The sequence below is a fragment of the Erinaceus europaeus genome, chromosome 7, assembly GCF_950295315.1.
Source record: "Erinaceus europaeus chromosome 7, mEriEur2.1, whole genome shotgun sequence".
Classification (NCBI taxonomy): Eukaryota; Metazoa; Chordata; class Mammalia; order Eulipotyphla; family Erinaceidae; genus Erinaceus; species Erinaceus europaeus.
This window is the reverse complement of record NC_080168.1, coordinates 75,483,949-75,506,080: the sequence shown is the minus strand read 5'-3', so window position 1 is coordinate 75,506,080 and position 22,132 is coordinate 75,483,949. Positions and strand designations below refer to the sequence as shown.

At 40.8% G+C, this 22,132-nt stretch overlaps 1 protein-coding gene and 1 long non-coding RNA gene across 13 annotated transcripts in view; one reads left to right on the top strand and one right to left on the bottom strand.

Moving 5' to 3' along the window:
- LOC132539454 (uncharacterized) overlaps window positions 1-18,095 on the bottom strand; it is a 28,188-nt gene extending 10,093 nt beyond the window's left edge. Inside the window, exon 1 of the long non-coding RNA XR_009550745.1 lies at window positions 17,957-18,095. This is a non-coding gene — a long non-coding RNA (uncharacterized LOC132539454). The remainder of the gene's footprint in view (window positions 1-17,956) is intronic.
- ENOX1 (ecto-NOX disulfide-thiol exchanger 1) overlaps window positions 17,976-22,132 on the top strand; it is a 772,227-nt gene continuing 768,070 nt past the window's right edge. For 9 of the 12 annotated variants that reach the window (XM_060194781.1, XM_060194780.1, XM_060194779.1 and 6 more), the window contains exon 1: window positions 17,976-18,116. The gene's annotated coding sequence lies outside the window, so the exon portion shown is untranslated. The remainder of the gene's footprint in view (window positions 18,117-22,132) is intronic. The other 3 variants (XM_060194773.1, XM_060194775.1, XM_060194782.1) reach the window with 3 other exon arrangements.

Below are 22,132 nucleotides of genomic sequence, written 5' to 3'. Positions count from 1 at the left end.
TTGCGATACTGGATACTGTACAGCAAACCCTAACAAAAGGACTTTTCAAAGTTAACCCAATTACCAAATAATGTGATGATAACATTAACTATCGATTGTCTTTTGGAACCCTAAGACAGCAGGAACCTCACATCTCCACTATAGAGCCCCTACTTCCCCCAGTCCTGGAACCCTTGGATAGGGCCCACTTTCCCGTATGCATCTCCCAATCCAAACCAAATAATATTGCATCCGCCGATCACAACCTAACCAATGCAACGATTGCCACCTCAACATGCTTCACCTCAGACTGTATCCAGAGACTTCACGTGTGGAATGACAATCCTTCAGCTTCATTACTCGGGTGAGACCTTTTCCTTTTATAGTACACTCTAATTTCATCTCAGGTAGTTCACTTTCTAACAAAGTCCCACAACCTAGATATACACCAGTTTCTGTGAGAGAGAGCTTATGTTCACACGTATCCATAAACTACTGCAAAATATATACCTGAAAGTACACTAGAGTTTGCAGTGAGTACCTCCCTAACACTTCCTCTCCACTATTCCAAGCTTGGGATCCATGATTGCTCAACAAATTGTTTGGCTTCATATGTTAACTCTCTTTTCAATCACCAGGTTCCAGATGCCATCAGGATGCTGGCCAGGCTTCCCTGGATTGAAGACCCCACCAATGTGTCCTGGAGCTCAGCTTCCCCAGAGACACACCTTACTAGGGAAAGAGAGAGACAGACTAGGAGTATGGACCGACCAGTCAACGCCCATGTTCAGAGGGGAAGCAATTACAGAAGCCAGACCTTCTACCTTCTGCAACCCTCAACGACCCTGGGTCCATGCTCCCAGAGGGCTGGAGAATGGGAAAGCTATCATGGGAGGGAGTGGGTTATGGAGATTGGGTGGTGGGAATTGTGTGGAGTTGTACCCCTCCTACCTTATGTTTTTGTTCATTAATCCTTTCTTAAATAAAAAATTAAAAAAAAAACATACATTGCCCTTTTTAAAAAAATATTTTTAATTTATTATTTATTGGGTAGAAACAGAAAGATCAAGCAGTAATGGGGAGCTAGAGAGGGAATAAAGGAGAGAGATAAAGACAGAGACCTGTAGCACTGCTTTAGCACTCCTGACACTTCCCTTCTACAGATATGAAACAGGGACTTGAATCTGGGTCTTTGCGTGCTATAATATGTGCACTTAATCGGGTACACCACCTCTCAGCCCCCTGCATTGTCCTTTGATTTTTTCCCTCATTATTATTGATTCTGCCACCATCAGAATTGTAGGCAATTTGCGATTACTGTTTAAGCAACTCCTTTAAATCAAATCTACTCTAGTGAGTAGAATTAACTTTGTTTCCTGCCATACCTATGTAAAGTTGCTAAAGCCATTTTTCATACCATTATCTTCATTACTTTCTACTATCCCCTCGCCCTCTTATTGAATAATCCAGCTTGTGTGCCTGACATATTTCAAAGCTCTATACAGCACACAAATGTCCAAGAACTCCAATTTGCCATTGGCAGAAACAGTAGGTATTATTAGCAGACTCTCAACAGTAAGTTCTTTACCCATATCTGGTTTCTGGACAACTCAGAAAAGTTTAGCTGTAAACATTTTCAACATTTTCTTAAGGAAATTAGAGGTTAAACTTGCATTTTTCTCAAGAATTTTCCTAAGCTTTTCCATGTATTCCACTTCAGGAATTATAGTTGAGTATTATAGAGAAATGGTTATGTGTCCAAAGTGAGGTAGCAACTTGTTGGGAGGGTGATATGACTAGAAATTTAAAATCAGCATCATGGGCTGGGTGTTAGCACACTTGGTTTTTACACATGATACTATGCTCAAGGACCTGGATTCTAGCCCCAGCTCCCCACCTATAGGGGAAAAGCTTTGCTAGTGAAGCAGTGCTGCAGATGTTTCTGACTCCTGCTTCCCTCTCAATATCTGGCTATCCCTAGCTAATAAATACTTTGAAAAAGTGGCATCACCAATCTCACTAAGAAAAATAGAAAATTAGCAACAGGTAATGTTTTTCTTGGTCTGAGCAACAGCCTAGATGGCAAAGATGTCAGACCTTGTCATGTATTCAATCCTTGAGTTCTACTGATAGGATATTTACAGTATTAATTAAGTAACTATTTACTAAGCACTCACTATAGATCAGGGTCAGCTTTAAGTGTTACGATACACAATTATATATATGCTTCTTGTTATGTTCACAGATGGCCATTGCTGTGAAGTTCCTGAAGCATCAGTGAGATTATAGGCAAAGCAGAGTCTTACTCTGCTGTTGACTTGCCCTAGGAACTTGGACAAACATTCAACCTCCCAGCCTCACTCATACAAGGAGGATAACAGGAAAAACTGCCCTGTTACCTTCCTCACCATACCCTTGTGACAGACAAATGAGGTAATCTATATGAGAATACTTTGAAAATTGTTAAGTACTCATTTTATTTCCCCTTTGCCATAAAGAATAATTTCCACCTATTCACCTCACAAGGATGCTGCTGCTTCTTGGAATTTATTGAACAATGCTCTCTCCCTGATTTACAAATAGAATCAGACAGAGTTCCTGCCCTGTGATTTTAAACTAGGCAGACATTCATGATATAAAGATGAGAAAACATCCAAGGCAGACAATCTAGTGTGATGATCATTAATGTGTTTATAAAAGCCCCATTCATTCCTTAGACAGAAAGTGCTGTGGGCCTTTTTCATAGTCCTCTGGATATTTGCTTATTGTGAAAAACATAATTATGTAAGGTAGAATAGGAAGATTTAAAAAAATGAAGTTGGGGAAAGAACAAATAAATAATACATGGAGTAATTTGGTCTAAGAGGATACATTCAGTTTATTACTATATGTTTTATGCTATGTTAAGTCCTGGATGGGGGAGACATTGATATTTATATGAGATGTACTGGCAGCTCAGTATGCAAGTTGATTCTCATATACATACATATATATATGATTATATTTCAACTTATTCTTTTCTCTGATTCTTACCTTTATTTTTCTCCAGAAACTATTCTAAGAAGAAGTTTACTTCATGGTTGAGTGTGATAGTATATTTCAATTTTAATATTTTAGTAGTAATACTTAATTTTGTGTAGTATTTAATTTTAATTAATATTTAGTAGTATTTATAGTGATATCTTATGTTAGCATTTCTACACCACCTTAAGAGATTACTTATTTTTTTAATATTTATTTATTCCCTTTTGTTGCTCTTGTTTTATTGTTGTAGTTGTTATTGATGTCATCATTGTTGGCTAGGACAGAGAGAAATGGATGGGGGGGAGACAGAGAGGGGCAGAGAAAGACAGACACCTGCAGACCTGCTTCACCACCTATGAAACGACTTCCCTGCAGGTGGGGATCCAGGGGCTCGAACTGGGATCCTTACGCTGGTCCTTGCGCTTTGCGCCACCTGTGCTTAACCCCCTGCGCTACCGCCTGACTCCCTTAGAGTTTACATTTTAAAAAACATTTTCTTCAATTTATCAATGAATGTACAGATCAATAATAATATAGGCTAGACTCTATTTTTTAAAAATATTTTATTTATTTATTTAGTTTTAATGAGAGAAACATACAGAGATACAGAAAGACCAGAACACTGCTCAGCTTTGGCTTATGGTGGTGCTTGGGATTGAACCTGGAACCTTGAAGCCTCATGCATGAAAGGTTTTTTGCATGATCATTATGCTGTCTCTCCTGGCCTAATTTTATAATATTTTAAATGTGAGCAATTTATTGTAACCTTGGCAATAACTTTGGAGATGGACGTTATCATTATCTCTAATTTAGATATGAAAAAACTGGGATGAAAGTTGATAAAATAATTAACTCAAAGTAAAACAGTAGTTGAGTGACTCATGGGTTGAACTCAAGTTTTCTGACTTTAAGATGTGGTTTCCATCTTCAAGTCATATAAATAAGTCATTAGTCTACAACAGAGCACTAATGTAATAGTCTGGAAAAAGGAAGAAGTCTGGAAAAGAAATTATAAAGGAAATTTAATGCACAGGTTGAAATCTGGAAATACTGCTCAAGTTCCTCATTTCAATTATAGAACGTCCAAGTCAATTCTATTGTTTCCCAGAAAGATGCCATCATTAGAGGGGTTTTGTTTGAGATGCTCATTTTGGGCAAACACTGACTTCTTACAGGCTGTCATTGTGAAGGTTTAATTGTAGGTTGTGATCCTGCATATGTAGTGAACATGTTAATTTCACCCTATTGTCAGGATGCTCAAAAGAGAGACTGATTTGAGATTCACTGAAAGGTTTAAAATATTTATTTTATTTTCAGCTTTAGGTGATCATGTTTAACAGGAAATCTGGAAATAGATTAAAATGGCTTTAGAGAAATATAAGCCAAACACAAGTCATAGCTGACATTTCCAGCTTAAGAATTAAATAAGTCTGGTTAGGTGCACTAATGAGTAAAACAAATACACATTCACACAATTAGCCTTAGTTGTTAGTAAAACCTTAATGATTTTCAGGAAATGCTAATAGTTTTCTAGCCCAAGAAGTGATTGCTACATGACCTCTTTGACAGAATTAGGGTAAATAACATCAAATGCTATAACTCTTGGGGTTATTTTTAGTTCACCCTGCTGTAACAGAATACCACAGGCTGGATTTAAACAACAAAAAAATTTTTTTTAATTTTGCTCTGTTTTTGTCTTTGTCATGTTTTGTTTTGTTTTGCTGGGGCTTCACTGTTGTGGGCCAACTTTTTCAGAGACAGAGATAGAGATAGAGAGATAGCAGGAACCTCACATCTCCACTATAGAGCCCCTACTTCCCCCAGTCCTGGAACCCTTGGATAGGGCCCATTTTCCCGTATGCATCTCCCAATCCAAACCAAATAATATTGCATCCGCCGATCACAACCTAACCAACACAACGATTGCCACCTCAACATGCTTCACCTCAGACTGTATCCAGAGACTTCACGTGTGGAATGACAATCCTTCAGCTTCATTACTCGGGTGAGACCTTTCCTTTTATAATACACTCTAATTTCATCTCAGGTAGTTCACTTTCTAACAAAGTCCCAAAACCTAGATATACACCAGTTTCTGTGAGAGACAGCTTATGTGCACACATATCCATAAACTACTGCAAAATATATATACCTGAAAGCAGAAGTACACTAGAGTTTGCAGTGAGTACCTCCCTAACACTTCCTCTCCACTATTCCAAGCTTGGGATCCATGATTGCTCAACAAATTGTTTGGCTTCATATGTTAACTCTCTTTTCAATCACTAGGTTCCAGATGCCACCAGGATGCTGGCCAGGCTTCCCTGGATTGAAGACCCCACCAATGTGTCCTGGAGCTCAGCTTCCCCAGAGACACACCTTACTAGGGAAGGAGAGAGGCAGACTGGGAGTATGGAGCGACCAGTCAATGCCCATGTTCAGCGGGGAAGCAATTGCAGAAGCCAGACCTTCTGTCTTCTGCAACTCTCAACGACCCTGGGTCCATGCTCCCAGAGGGCTAGAGAATGGGAAAGCTATCATGGGAGGGAGTGGGTTATGGGGACTGGGTGGTGGGAATTGTGTGGAGTTGTACCCCTCCTACCGTATGTTTTTGTTCATTAATCCTTTCTTAAATAAAAAATTAAAAAAAAAGAGATAGAGAGAAAGTACAGCAGGAAAGTTCTTTTAGTGAGGTATGGGCCAGGCTGGAACCTGGATCTTAACCATGGTAAAACAGGGGTGCTAAGTGAGCTATTTTACCAAACCCTTATATTTTTAAAGGCTGAAAAGTCCATGATCCAAATTCTGGCATATCCAATGCCTGATGGTGGCTCTTTCTGGTTTGCCATATACCAATCTTCCTGTATCTTCACATGGAGAGTAAGCATTCATATTTCTTTTAAAGATACATGAGAGAGCCAGAGAGAACCAGCGCATCTCTCTAGTATTTTGGTACTGGGGATTGAACTGGGACCTCATGCTTATAAGTACTGCTCTCTATCATTGGGTCACTTCCGTAGCTCATGCTTCTCCCTATCACAGCACCAACCCCAGTAACTAGGACTGTTCCTTTTATGACTAATTACTTCCCAAAGATCCCACTTTCTAATACTAGTACCACCCATTGGTGGTTAGTATTACAACATGCAAATTTGGGGGAGATGCAAATATTCAGTTCAGAACAGGTAGCCAAGGATTCTCTTCACAATAAGATTCTAACACCAAGATTGTTTTTTCTACCATAATAAGAACAAAATCTTGTTTCTTTTCTCTTAAGCTATTATCTCCATTTTGAAAAATCTAAGAGATTGTCTTACGTTTAAACAGCTGACAAAGTCAATTTCCATTTCCTTTTTGTTGTTACTTCTTTAACTGTCATGAACTAAAACTATAAAAATGTTTCAAAATAACAACCTAGGTTGGATTTTTCTATTCTATAGTGACTGAGAGTAGTCTGATTGGAAATGTACTTCATCAATACCTGGCTTCAAGAAATTCTGTATTTAAATATTTTCAATTAGATTTATTTAGAAAGATCTTCAGAAATGACAATTCTGTCATTTTTTCTATTTAGTTACATACATGTTTATACATATATATGTGTTATACAAATATATACTATATTTGGATATATTAGCTGTTTGTCAGGAAACTTCCCTTTATATTTTGATTAAATCTTTTACATGCCACACATTAAGACACATCTTAATTTTTGCATATGAAAACTTGACTCGGAACACCATAATATGAAATTTGTGAACACTTAACATTTTTATTTTTAAAAAATTAGTATCCCTCTTTAGAAGGAGTGTTAATTTATAGAGTTATTGTCAGGAAGGTACATTTCTACATTTCCCTAAGATATATGTCAATATATCTCACTCTCTACCCAACCATAATCTTGTTCTAAACATTATGATATGAAACTCAAAGAGTATTCCTGATTGGGCCACACAATATGCAAACCTTTGGAGACCTCCATGGTCTGGAGTTTGTGCAATCATTCTGCAGTTTTAAAAAAAGTAGGCTTTTAGGAACTGATTTCATGCTAGCTTATATAACACAACTTATTTACAAGAGTACAGAGGTAGTGTGGCATGAGGTGTGGGGAGCTGAGAGGAAGAAGGAAAGCAGATGTGTGTCTTGCTGGACTGCTGTTTCTGGTATCAATGTATTTGAAGAACAGAATTCCAGTGGTATTTTATAAAGTCAGAAGACAGTCTAGACACAAAGATTAAGTTTAAAAAGACCATTTGTAGCAAAAAAAAATTAGATGTTTCCAAATACATGTAATAGGATTCTCTTTTGAGAAAAGCGTCATCCACAGTCACACTAGTAGAAACAAGTAGATAGCTGATTGCACACACACACACACACACACACACACACACACACACACACACACACCTCAGACATTTGAACTCAAAGGTCTGTTTGGTGGAGAGAAAGTTGGTTACCCCCCTTTGATTACTTTTCTGGGTGTTGTATTTTCCTGGTTTTACTGCTCCTGGTGGAAATTATTATTTTAGACAGAGGGTGAATGGCAGTTACAGAGAGAAAGTGTGAACTACCATAGCACTATTCCACTGCATGTGAAGCTTTGTTTTTGTATGGTGCTCCCAGAATGGTAACATGATAAGGAATGCACTCTATGGGTGAGCTATCTACCAGCACCTCAATTAGGGTTATCTGGATTCTAGAGAGATACAGAACCAATAGATAGATAGATAGATAAATTATTAATAACTGATTCCCATGACAGATAGCCAGAGAAGTCTTGTAATATGTTTACTGCAAGCTGAAGAATCAGGGAAAACAAACACGTAGGTCTAGTTAGAGTCCACTATGCCAAGAACCAGGAGTGTCTTTGTTATCAAGCAGAGAAACTGAATTCTCTTTCTCTGCGTTTGTTCAAGTTAGGCCATTAACAAACTAGACGAGATCTACCCATAATGGAAGACAATTTGCTTTACTCTGTCTCCCAATTTAGATGATAATCTCAGGGGCTTGCCAGTAGTGCACCTCGTTAGTGCACATATAACAGTGCGCAAGCCCCTGGGTTCAAGCACCCAGTCCCCACTTGTAGTGGGGAAGCTTAAGTTAGTGGTGAAGCAGTGCTGCAGGTGTCTTTCTCTCTCCTTCTCCAGCCCTGTCAACTTGTCGCTATCCTTTCCAGTAAGTAAATAAATAATAATAAATTTTAAAATAGGTGATCACCTCATCTGGAAACACCCACCTCTGGACACACCCAACATAATGTTTAGCCAAGTATCTGTGTTTCAGTTAAGCTGACAGATAAAATTAACTATCATGGAGAGTAAAATCTGTATGCCCCCAGTTATTTCCCAGGGACATAACATTAGGGAAGAAGAAAAAGATTAGTATTATAAGAAAACCCAAGGCTTAAGTAATGTATACAAATGCACTCAGAAAAAACAGATCTAAGGTACAAATCAAGCTTATCTTACCCTAAACCTAACAATATTTGTTTTTGCTCTATATTTTATTAGTAATATTGCTTATAGTGATTCTGCTTTGGGAAAATTGGCTTAAAGCATCTAGTGCACACTAAACTTCAGAAAATAGACTAAAAGTTCATCAAATCAAGGCAATTTAGTACTTATTATCATTTTCTTTAATTGTTCTGGTCAAATATGGTTTTGCTAGACTATTATTTTAATATGGTGCTGGGGATCAAACCTAGGGTCTGAGGGATGCAAGACGTTACCCAACCTGAGCCACTCCATAGCTCAATTTTAATTTTTTTTATGAGAGGAGAGACTTAAAAAGAGAGGGATACCAAAGCATGATTCTTACATTTATTTTGTTTTTGTCGCTCTCCTATGTGATAGTGGGTACAAACCTAGGAGCTCAAACATGCAAGACACATACTCTACTCTTGGGTTACCTCCCTGGCACCTAACTTTACTATATATATCTAAAGACTTATTGTTTGAGAATAGACTGAAAAGAAGTAGAAGTGGAGAACATCTATCTATCTGTGAGCTTCAGCAAAGGCAGGTAGCACATATATACTACTAACTCTGGTTATTCCTCACTGTAAATTTCTCCTGGATCACTAGTTTTACCATGTCTCTAGGTTTCAGATTTTCTGTTTCTTCTCGGTCACCATTGAGATTCAATGCTGTGTATTTGATGACATCTCTCCAAAAAGACCTTGCTAAGTTTTCCTGCTCAAGGCCACTTCTCAGCCCAAAGTGAACTTGATAAACTTGCATCATCTAGAATAGGAAGGAAGATAGGTGATCCTGCACAGCAAAAGCACATCTTTCACTTGTGAAATTTTCTGATTTGCTAAAATTGTTTGCTTTCTCTGTCTTGATTAATGCTAGAGACAGAGTCAGTTCTCTACAACTTTTTAATACATATTGTTATGCCTTATATACAACTTCCATAACATATCATTTGCTGCAATTTATTACTTCATTATTTTTTCTTCTAGGAGCTGTACACACAGGATAGTAACTCACTGACTTAAAATTCATAATTCACAACGTTGGGTTAATGTTCTACAGAGAACTTCTATAGATAATCCATCTCACCTTATTTGTTTCTCCATTGCTTTCTTTCCCACTCTTAGTTCTTTAGCTTTGATTAGAAGAGTGGCACTTGAATCCTGCTCACTTAGATTAGGAGGGTGGGGTAGACTGGGTTAGGGTCATTTTACTTTGTGACCCAGTAGCTCTCTCTGCAACATGCAAATTGATGTAATTGTAAGCACTGTTATAGGATTCACTAGTTATTGTATATCCTGGATAAAATAGTGAACACACTCACTTGCAGAAATACAAAATTCTGTTGGAATTATAACCAGCATTTGCACTGTGAAAGACTGTTATAGACTCTTTAAAAGCATGAGCTCAAATAATTTGCCTCTAGGCCAGCCTTCTGCAGAACCAACAGATGACCACTCCAATGAACACTTCTGGTTACTTATTGAAATCAAGGATCTTTTCAGCTCCATCAAGGAATGTAGTACCAAATCCAAGGTCAGAGCTGGACCTCATCTTGGGGGTGAAGATTAAGTAATGCAAAGCATCCACAAAATGGCCAGAGGCCAAGGAGCAGGGCTTGTGACTCCTGAACATGTCAACTCAAGGTGAGTTTAAGATTTTAAAGGTCCATTAAAAAGTACTCATTGGTAGAAGAAGTGAAAAGTGGGGAATTAAGAAAGGGAGGTTTCAGGATGACCAGTTAAATTTTTGTTTAAAGGATTTGCTGACCAAATAGCCATCTCAGAAGGAAAGGCCATAAAAGGAAAATAAGGGAGTCGGGCTGTAGCGCAGCGGGTTAAGCGCAGGTGGCGCAAAGCACAAGGACCGGCATAAGGATCCCGGTTGGAACCCCGGCTCCCCACCTGCAGGGGAGTCGCTTCACAGGCGGTGAAGCAGGTCTGCAGGTGTCTATCTTTCTTTCCTCCTCTCTGTCTTCCCCTCTTCTCTCCATTTCTCTCTGTCCTATCCAACAACAACAACAATAACTACAACAATAAAACAACAAGGGCAACAAAAGGGAATAAATAAATAAAATAAATATTTTTTTAAAAAAAGGAAAATAAAAACTAACTTTTGGGGTCAGACTGTGGTACGCCCAGTTAAGTGTACATATATTACCATGCTCAAGGACCCAGGCTCAAGTCACTGCTCCCCATCTGTAGGGGAACACTTCAAAACTAGGTAGTAGGTCAGCAGGTATCTTTCTCTCTCCCTCTCAATTTCTCTTGTCTGTCACATAAAATAGAAAGAAAAAAAAAAAGGAAAAATGGAAGCTGGGAGTGGTAGATTTTGTAGTGATAGCACCAAGCCCGAACATTAACCCTGGCAGCAATTAAAAAAGGAAGGAAGGAAAGAAGGAAGGAAGAGGAATAAAGGCAGGCTGAACTTTGTTTCAAATTACAATTAAAAAATAAACATATGTGAATAAAGTGTCTGGAAGTACACAGCCAGAATAGTAATGGTGGTTGACTGCTGAGAGGTTATGTTAAAGCAATTTTTTCCCTTTTTCTTTTTTTTTCTGTGGCTTATCTTCCCAATGACAACACAAATTGCATTTATAATTAAGGGGACTGAAACAGTGAAATATATTTTTTTAAAGTTTATGCTTGGTATTAATTTGTAAATGAGTGTTCACATAGCTAAATTAGCAGCATAAAGCATCATTGGGCAAGTTGAATCTATTTGATAGAAAAAAAACAGAGACTAATTAAAACTAAATGAACACAAATGGTTGAGTTTTGCAACAATCACAGAATTCATAAAATTACAGCACCTTCAGAATTATAGGACCCACAGTTTCCTGCATGTACCTGTTTCTGCCAATTTGGTTGTCTGCGATTTTCCTAAAAATAACCTTGGAATGAACTCCCCACGAATCATCAAATCAGTTCAGCGTTCTTTAAGTTATAATATAACACCTCCAGAATCTTTACAGGAACTTCCCATTCATGTATATGTTCCAATTTTCTGCCACATGCTTTTGATTTAGAGCCAAGACTGTGCAAAGAATTACTGAGCTCTTAACAACATGAGAAACCCTCAGATTTACTTCATGTAATTTTCTTTACAAAACCAGTGAGTTAGATGTTCATATTTCACAGATGGGACCAATCTAAGTTCAGAAAGTATGCTTCTCAAGGCCTTACAGCAAGATGTTAGCTGGTCTGATCTTTGAACTCAAAATTTTAAAAAATATTTATTTATTCCCTTTTGTTGCCCTTATTGTTTTATTGTTGTAGTTATTATTGTTGTTGTTATTGATGTCTTCGTTGTTGTATAGGACAGAGAGAAATGGAGAGAGGAGGGGAAGACAGAGAAGGGGAGAGAAAGATAGACACCTGCAGACCTGCTTCACCGCCTGTGAGGTGACTCTGCTGCAGGTGGTGAGCCGGGGCCTCCAACTGGGATCCTTACACAGGTCCTTGCTCTTTGCGCCAAGTGCGCGTAACCAGCTGCTCTACCGCCCGACTCTCCGAACTTAGATTTTAAGACATGGTGTCTACTGTGAAAAGATTGCTTCTGAAAAAGTACAAAGGTGAAACTAACAATCCTGCTTACCCCGCATGAAGCTTCTGGTTGACTGTAGAGGCAGGTTAGGTATTGCTCACTATGAATGGTTAGGTTTTCAACAGCTCTAATTATATGACTGTCTCTGTGTCAGTGCCCATTGCTTTTAACTGCTGTTAACAACGCAAGTTCTTTAATAATTTTTTCTACTCTGAAAATTGTCATTCATTCAATGAGAGTATATTAACTAAAAATAGAATAAGAAAACTTAAGATATCTTAAGGGGTTAGGTGGTGGTGTACCTGGTTGAGTGCACATTTTACAATGCACAAGGACCTGGGTTTGAGCCTCCAAACCTGAAGGGAGAAAGCTTTGCAAGTGGCTGCAGGTATCTCTCCATCTTTCTCCTGCTCCATTTCCCTCTTCCCTCTTGATTTCTGGCTGTCTCTATCCAAATAAATAAAGATAATTAAAAAAAATAAAAAATACATTAAGACCAGTACAATAAAATATTATGGTCATTATCATCCAAGAATAAACATCTGGGTTTTTGTAGATGTAGAGATTTCAAAAAAAGTATGGGTGGTTATACTAATAATTTAACAACAGGACATAAACTCTAGATTCTGCTATGCCCAGAAAACTCATGATAGCTGTCATTAGAAACATAGTCAATTATGTTTCTCATCATTAATTTTCCTCTTTACTCTAAAAATTTCTTTTTCCCTCTTTCTATTTTATTGGTACGATGGAGAGAAATTGAGGGGGGCGTAAGAAAGAGAGAAAAAAGTAAGATACCTATAGACCTGCTTACTCTGCAGCGGGGGAGTGGGAGCTCAAAACTGGATCCTGTGCATGGATGGTAACATGCACTTAACCAGGTGCAACACCACCCTGCCCCCTTTAATTTAAAATTCTTAATATGATAGATGATTTTATATTATACATAACACAATAATATTATTCCTACTACGGAGTATGAACATATTATATATAGATCATCAGTAACCAATTCTCAGCATAATGGTTTATTTACTTAACAAATGACTGCACTGTCATATTAGTAATTAAAGTTGAAGTTTGCTGCACCTGGTTAGGTGATAAATTATGCTTAAGTTCCCTTATTTTGCTGCAGAAAATAATGATAATCTGTAGGCTTCTTTAAGGCATAAATGGGTTGACTTTCCTTCCTTATTAGAAACAACCACAGCATGATAAACACACCTGACCATGAAGTAGGTATTCAATAAATTCATTTATGTTTACTGATTTGCTTATGCATCTTCTTGGTGTTCACTATGAAATGACTTATCAGGTTGATAATAGAAGTGAGGATTGCAAGTCTATCAATTCACTTCCTGTGAGCCACACATGTCAGTGAGCAAAGAATCTGTATTGGACAGGGATTCTTATTAAAGGAGATCCTTTAAGTCCCTGAAATTGTGTTTAATATTTTTGTACATTTATATACTCACTTTCTTGAGAAGATTCATACTTTCCATCCATAGCTCCATGAATCCATGAACTCCATGAGTCACTGGTGAATCATTTTATATAACTGTACCACAAATGCCAGCAATGTTAACTAAGGAAATCTTTGTGACTTTGCTTGTAATAAACAAACTATAATCATTTCTCCTTGATCTCTGACTTTTCTAAAGATGCCTGCTCTTGATTTACCCAAAGTAACATCTGAAATAAAGCACTACATAAAAAAACTAAATTTGGGAGTCGGAAGGTGACTGATCTGGTATGGCATGTTACCATATGGGAAGACCTGGGTTCTAGCCCTGGGCCACCAGGTGGTGGGAGCACCAACAGGAAGAAGCTTCACAAGTGATAGAACTGTGTTTTTCCTTTCTTCCTCTGCAGGAACAACAACAGAAAAAATGATTGTTGGGAGCTGTGGAGTCATACAGGCAGGAGCCCTAGCTATAACCTGTTTAAATATAAACAAAATAACTTGAGACATCTTGTTCCTGTGCTAACTCTGTATCGAATTGGCACTTTGTGTCCAGGTGTAGGTCAAGGTGTTTTATATCACTTCAAACTCTAATGGAAAAAGTGATCCAGGACCTAATTATGGGGGAAATTACCTGTATCTTTATGCATGCTCACAACTGCTAACATCAACGGTGGCAATCCAGCTAACGGTCTCTGCTTTCTCACTTCAAAGAATTTGGGGCAGCCTGCTCCCAGCATGAGGAGTTGACTTTGGAATCTATGGTACATCTCATAACCTACATTTACCAGTCTTAAGAGCTATAAAGAGAGTTTGTCTTTTAGTTAGAATGACAGAATAGCTTAGTTACTTATGGCCAAATCAACTATAAAAGTGTTTCCCTACACACCCCATCTTTTCCCAACCCTGTGGTTTTAAGGAAGTTAATATTTGACTAATTTGTTGCACTGCTGCAAACTGGAAAAAAAAAAAGTTATGGAACATTCTCTTTTAGGGAAGGAAAATATGATCTTTATAACTATGCTAACAATTCCCAACCCAACTAATAAAAACTAGTCAAAGTGAGTATATCAGTACTATATGTTGTTATAATGTTTAAGTAGCACAAAAAAGTATAAAGCATTTCAGTACTAGCTATACCTCCAAAGTTTTGAGTCAAAAATGTGATATAGCTTATGTTTTTAAACTTTGTTCCCATTTTTTAAATTCTTTTTAAAGTTTTTTTTTTTTTTAAATCTTTATTTGATAGAGACAGCCAGAAATTGAGAGGGAAGGGGGTGATAGAGAGGGAGAGAGTCAGAGAGACACCTGCAGCCCTGTTTCACCACTCATGAAGCTTCTCCCCTCTCCCCCCACCCCCCGCAGGTGGGGACCAGGGTCTCAAACCTGGGTCCATGCTCACTGTAATACAGGCACTCAACCAGGTGCGCCACCACCCGGCCCCCCCTATTTTATTTTTCAAATTTAAAATTGTGATAAGAACAAGCTTATATTATTTTTAGTGGTAGTTTCTTATTTATGCAATGATTTTTACAAAACCAAATCTGTCTTCTTTGATGGCCATCAGAAAATTTAGGCTATTTTTCTCTTTCTTTTTACATTTTTCAGTTTCACCAAGCACATCAGGCACTTGGGAAGCTATTGAAATCTCAAAGACATTTTTTTTTCTTTCCTCTCCCTACCTTTTTCTTCCTTCATTCTTTCATTCCTTATCTCCACCAGGATTATGGCTGGGGCTTGGTCCCTGCACTAAATCTTCACTGCTTATGGTGGTCATCTTTTTTCCCTTTGTCTTTGATAAAGAGTGAGAGTAGAGGAGAGAGAAATAAGAAGAGAGAGACATTTGCAGCACTGATCCACCACTCAAGAAGCTTCCTCCCTTTAGGTAGGGTACTGGGAGTTTGAACCTAGGTAACATGGTAACATTTGCTCTCTACTGAGTATGCCACCATCCTACCCCTACAGGTGACTTTCTAAGGGAAACCAAAGTCTTACATTATTTTTGTAAGAGTTTTACTCATAGGAATTTTAAAACTTGGGGATCAGAATTTTTCTACTACAAGTTATAGGATTCCCTTTCAATTAAAAAGTTTAAATCACTAAGCTCTCATAACAAAAATCCTGTGAATTCCATGTTGCCACAAATGGCTTCTAAGAACATTGCAAATTGAGTGACAGAAGCCAGCTAAAGGGACCTGCTCTAGAGAACACAGAGCAGCAGCTATTTAATCCATTTCAATTTTCACTTTATTTCAGTTATATCCCAAAGTTGTGAGGTGATTGGAGGAGCAACTCATAGAAAACCCTGAGTTCAAAGGAATTGAAATTTTGCATGCAGTGGAAAATTGAGAACTTTTGCTTCTAAGAGGATACGTGTTGAAGGCTGAAGGATGTGGGCTTGATGCTACAGAAGAATTAGTAGTCTGGGGGTGATCTGCATATATTGGCAAGTAGTCAGGAAGTATCGTGCTTTATAAGAGATGCTTGCTCCTGACAGGCTTTTATTTTCTCCTTTTTATTAGTGGTTTAACAGGGTTTTAAAAAGTATAAGATTTCAGGGTATAGTTTCACAACCATGTGTAGTCAGTATAAATCAACATCCCCTCCACCAAAATTATGTACCCCCCTACCCCCATAGTTTTTACAAGAACTGACATGCTTTTAAGACACAGTATATTTGGGTCAGAAAAATAGTTTATCAGGAGAGTGTGCCTGCTTTGCCATGTGCTGAACAACCATGTGTTTTATTATTAGGCTAGCCTGGATAGTGTGCTCACTTTGCCATGTGCTTGGACCTTTACAGTGTTGTGGTCTCTTTGTCTTGTCTCTCTCTAAATGTCAGTCCTGAGTGGTAAAGCCAAGGTGACAACCACAAAACAAGAAACTTGCAGTTCTCCTAAAAAATTATTTTTCTTTCTGCTTTAGAAGAGTTAATTACAAACTAATGAATAGTGGTCTGGAGGTGGCCCAATGGCTAAAGCTCTTATAGGCATGAAGCACCTGGTTCAATCCCAGGCAGTGATGCTCTAGTTCTTTCTCTTATATAATTGATCAATAAATATTTTTCATTGCTAATGAATGATAATGTTTATTGTATGAGGTTAGATTCCTGCAAGAACCATGTAAGCAAGCTTTAACCTCAATTCAGGGTATCCTACTGGATTCCTTTGTGAGTGCTGGCAGTTTGCAGGCTTTGGAAAGGTTGCACAATGGGTCAGCATTCTTTTTTTTTTTTTTCTTTTTTTTTCTACTGGGAGTCTTGCAGTCATTGGAGAAAATAGCCATACACAGCAAATGGCATTAGTTAAAATCAAGTAAGCCTGGTGGGATGGTAATGATTTTCCCAGCATCCAAGTCTTTGCCTTCAGGATATGCAAAGTTAGAAAACAATGTCATTCATTCAACATTTAAGGAGCAAAAATGTAAGTACTAAGTTATAGAGTTCCCTGAGTGAAGGACTTCTGTCCTAAGGGCATTTGACTGATCACCCTGACCTATAGCCTCTCTAGAAATTCTTGAGTGGATACAGAATTGCAACAGAAAAGGCTGCCAGGACAATCTTTTTAGAAAGAAAGGCATGCAAATATGCTGTTAAGTGTTTAGTTCTCAGTTATGCAAGGTATCTTAGCAAAATGAGGGAACAGGGAGCCTCAGCAGCCAAGAGTGGCGCCAGGCGGGCTGACCTGGCCTGCACTTGGAGCAGCCTGACTACCAGGCAGCCCAGACCCCATGCTGCACACTTAGCTGAATCTGAACAAAGAGGAGGCCAACACTTGTACCTGGGCAGCGGGTAACTTTGAGGAACAGCCGCTTGGGAAGAAGAATGGCACAACGCACCTGGAAGGGGTAGAACCCCCCCCCCCCCATGTGCACTTGGCCTCACCCTCTTGTGCGCTCTCCCCTGGCTGGGTGCCTCCCACCCGCAGCCCCACACGCACGGCGCACGGCCACGTGCACTCGGTGCCCACTGCTCCCGCAAGGACGCAGCGGCCACCGCAAAGACCTTTTCGCTGTCCCCGCCACGCGCCTAGCCCTGCGCCCCAAGGGGGACGGTGGCGACGGGAACAGCCGGCCCAGCAACCGCACAAGGGAGCCCGTGGCTCTGCAGCTGCATCGCTGGCTGTACGTTGCGCTTGGCTCCGCGCACCCAGGACGCGGCCAGTGCGCGGCGCTGCAGACCCCACCTCCGCCCCGTGGGGCGAGACTCGCGCGCCAGCCTCCTGCCCCGCGTTTACGGAATTTCTGGGGGTGAAGAATTTCGCCTCGGTCCCTGCGAGCATCCCCGGGCCTCGCGCCCCCTCCCCGTGGGCGCGCGCGCGCGCGCGCGCGCACACACACACACACACACACACACACACACACACACACACACACACATACACATACACATATACACACTCGCACTCCCAGGCGCGCGTGCGCACGGCCGGCCGCCGGCTCTCAGCAGCTCCCGCTCGGCGCCGCTACTCACACAGGCTTCCAGCCGCCACGGGGCGTCCTCCGTCTGAGGCGGCGGCGGCCACAGCCCAGGGCTCCGCGCCCGGGACGAGTGGACCAGGACGACGCGGCGTGGAGGAGCTGCCGCCCCCGGAGCCCGGCAGGCAGCCTCGGCTCCCGCACCGCGGCCCCAGGTGAGCCGCCAGGGCCCGCAGCATCCCCGGGGCGTCTGGGCTCCGAGGCGGGTCCCCGCCCCCGCGCTGGGACCGGATCCGAGGGCCGTGGGCGCGTGGCGGGGGAGGGGAAGGGAGGCCGGCAGGGCGGCGAGCGGGGGGCGCTGGGGCTCCATTGTAGCCCGAGCCCCGCACGCCCGGCCCCGGCTCCCTGGACGCCCCGCTAGCTGCTCAGCTAGCTGCCCGCCTGGGGGGCCCGGGTCCCGCGCCCCTCGCGCCACGCCTGCACCTTGGACAGCGCCCCGCAGACCCCGCCCGGGACGCCTTGCGGTGCCTCCCCGCCACTCTCGGCTTCTCGGCCCCCCTGCACCTCCCGACTCCTCGCCGCCGGGCGCCCAAACTTTCCTCCCCGCGCGGCCCCGCAACGGGCGCTATTGTTGCTGTTGGTGATTGTCGCCTCGCACAGGAACCCCGACACCTGGGGCCGGTGCGCCGCGGCGAGCGCTCGCTGGCCGGACTCCAGCCATAGAGGCGGTGGGACGGGCCCCGGGGGCCGCCTCGCCCAGACAGCGGACGCCCGCGGCCTCCCTGCGGCTCCGGACTCCACACGTGCGCGCCGCCCACGGACGCGGCCCCGCCCCGGGCCCCCCAGCCCGCCCCCCGCATGGCCATCGCCACCCCATAGGTTGGACACCCGGGGCTTCCTGGCGATGATTGGCTGGCGGCGTGGCCCCGCCCCCTTGTCGGAGGGGGCGACTCGGGAGTGTTGTGGTTGTCAGCTCTTGGAGCGCACATGGGGACTTGGGGTCGACAGGTGGGGTGTGGGTATCGCCTCTGCGGGAGCCCCTTGTTCGACCCCCTTTCCTCCCAGGCACCCACACTTTGTTGTTCTCGCCTCTTTCTCAATATTTTGCTGCAGTGGAAATTGCGGGGGGGGGGGCACGAAAGGGAATGCAACTCTGACTTTACTCAGGTTGTATTTGCTGGCTTGGAGGACTTTTAAATCAGATCTGAGATCCTGAGGGAAGGAAGTGTGCGCGTGAGAAGGTCAGGGCAAATTGGCTGGCGGATTGGAGTCCTAAGCAGTTTGCAAAAAAGTGACGGGTACCCAGGGAATCTTCAGAAGTTGCAGATATTGTGTCTGAAGGAATGAGTGAAGCAGGTCAGTGAGAGAGAGCTAAGGAGGCTGAAGGAGAAGGAAGTGGGTCACTTTCACTTTCGGGGTGAGATGTGAGGGAGGAATCTGTCTATACAGGCGCGCCTGAGAGTGCCACATGCTGCAGAAGGCACAGCCTTCTGGGGGAATGGTGATGTTGACTAGTGCTTATTATTAACCAATATACATTGCTTCCGACTTGTTCGCATCACCCTTTTGATTAAAAGGTGCTATAATGATAATGGACTGCCATGCAATGGATTCTGTTTATTCCACCTTTATGTTGTCTATAAAGATTTGCAATTGGTAGTGAATTTCAAAGGCTGATGTAGAGGGATACACTAAATAGTTAAAGTGATTTTGATATATGGCAAAGGGGAAGAAAGATGGGTGAGCATCGCATAAAACCCAAAGATTGTTCTGGCATTAGTTAGGGCCTTTGCAGAGAGATATATGCATAAGTGATACTGATTTCTCTTCATTTCAAAGCATGATTGCTTCTAGCATTTTCAAGCTTTAATTCCTTCAGGCTGTTTAGATGTTGTGTCTGTGCATTGAAGAATGCTGTAATTCTTATCTCTAGAAGCCTTGTCAATGCAAAACAAACAGCAACTGACGCAAGTTAATGTTGACAACTTTATATTGAGTACACTGCGTGTTATTTTATTTGTAAGCTTGTGAAATATGCACGAATAACATACCATGACTGCTATTCCCCAGGGGCCCATATAAAAACAAAGTGGGGAATCACATGAGGCTGTTCCACAGAGAATTATCCAGCTATTCTTAAAACAGATATTTTTTAAATTCTTGATTATAAACAGCAACAGAACATTCTGATATAAATTACTATCTTTTTACAACGTGGTAGGCAGCACATGACAGTAAGTAAAGAACATTGTCTATTAAGTAAGTCCAAGGTAGAGAACAAAGGTTTTCCATTTACTATTTTTTTCTAAGTAGAATTTCTGTTCCAATCAGAGGATTTTATATTCAGAGGACAGAATCTGAAGCACCTGACAAGTTGGGAATTATTGATATTGTTGAGAAAGTGATTCTTAACTCTTTCCATTTTACTAGATCTCTTTACTTTGCTCTTAGGGATTTGTTATTATTATTTTTTCAAATTGTCTTATTAAGGAAATAATGATTTATAGGAAAATTGTCAGATGGCTTAGGGATTTAGATTCTAGTTTTGAGCCTATCAGATTTACATGGGTTGGAGTTAGGCTGAAGAACATATGTATTAACACATCCACATATATATGTATGCAAAATAAATATATTCTCACACAATTATACATTTAAGCACATATATTTGGGGTACTTTTAGTTGATTAGCTGGCTAATATAGATGTATGTTATAGATACATAGGAATATATGTTATTGTCATTCTTGGGATTTTTTTTCTCATTTCTCTTTTTTTTCTTGTCCAAAAGGTGGCCCTGTTTTAAAATGTAGAAAGATTATTACCAGTAGAATTGCCCAATAGATCATAGAAACAGACAATACTATTTTGTTGCCTGGCAACCACCTACTGTGAATGAAAAACAAAGCAGTGACAGCTGCTTCCACATCCTGTACTCACACTGTAGCTCAAGCATTGTAACCCCTGCCCCCCATGAGCCAAATCTTACAAGTTTCTTTGGAGTAAGGTGGAGCTGTCTTCACTGAATTTTTAAAAATAGGAAAAATTATATTGTAATAGTAATTGTTTTAAGGGATGAAATGAAGTATCTCACTTCAACTTAGTATATAATGAAAAGAACAAATCAGAAGCATTGTTTAGGCTATTTTAATTCTTCTCTTTGTAGTCATTATTTACTACCCATACTTATTTTTTTTACTGTTATCAGGTGCTCTTAGGATTTTTAAAAAAACATTAAATTTTCTATGAAACCTAAATTAATGGCACAAAAAATCTTAGGGGGAGATTAGCAATTAATTCTCTGGCCTAACCCTTCAGTTTTGAGAGATGAAGCACAGTGAGATGGTGTGACTTGGCGTGACTTGGCCCTGGTGACAGTCATCTCCAGGTTGTTCTCTTCTGGCCATGACTCATTTTCCCCTCTGAATTATTTATTTGTCCTATGTTTACTTAAAATCTATAACCAAGATTGTTCTTCCTAATGAACTTTCAAAATACAGTAATATTTGAGAGTATAAATTAGGTATTGACACTATGCTTAATTATAGTCTTACATGTATATTACGCATTCTATTGATTTTTTTTTCTATCTCTAAAAACCCTGTTAAGACACCCCTTTTTCTTTAAGTAGTGGAAGTCTATCATTTACTTTGGTAGTGTTTGGGGCAGTGGACAATTTGTAATGATTTATTAATTTCTATATAAGAACAATAATTTGTCTTCACTGAGGGTTTACTACTATATGCTAAGGTTTTTTTGTTTTTGTTTTTTTTTTAGATAAGAGGACAAAGACAGAGACAGACAGAAAGACACTACAGCACTGACGCTTCCTTCAGGGTGGAGGGGGCCAGGCATGGAGCTTGTGTCCTGTGCTGTGTGTATTGCAAAGCAAGCACACTGTCCAGCGAACTCTCTTACATTTGTGATGACGGTGTAGCCCTTGACCCTTTAACAAGGCATATTACATACAGCAGAGCCTGGCAGATGGTAGAATTTATACCTGCTCTTCTTGGGGCTGGGTGATGTTGTACCCAGTGGAGCACACAAGCTGCAATGTGCAAGGACCCAGGTTAAAGCCTTCAGTCCCCACCTAAAGGGGGATAGCTTCATAAGTGGTGAAGCAGTGTCACAAGTGTCTCTCTATCTCTTTCTTTCTTGATTTCTCTCTGTTGTTACCCAATAAATAAATATACTTTTAAATGCTACCATACCTGCCTTTCTTTCATAAGGCT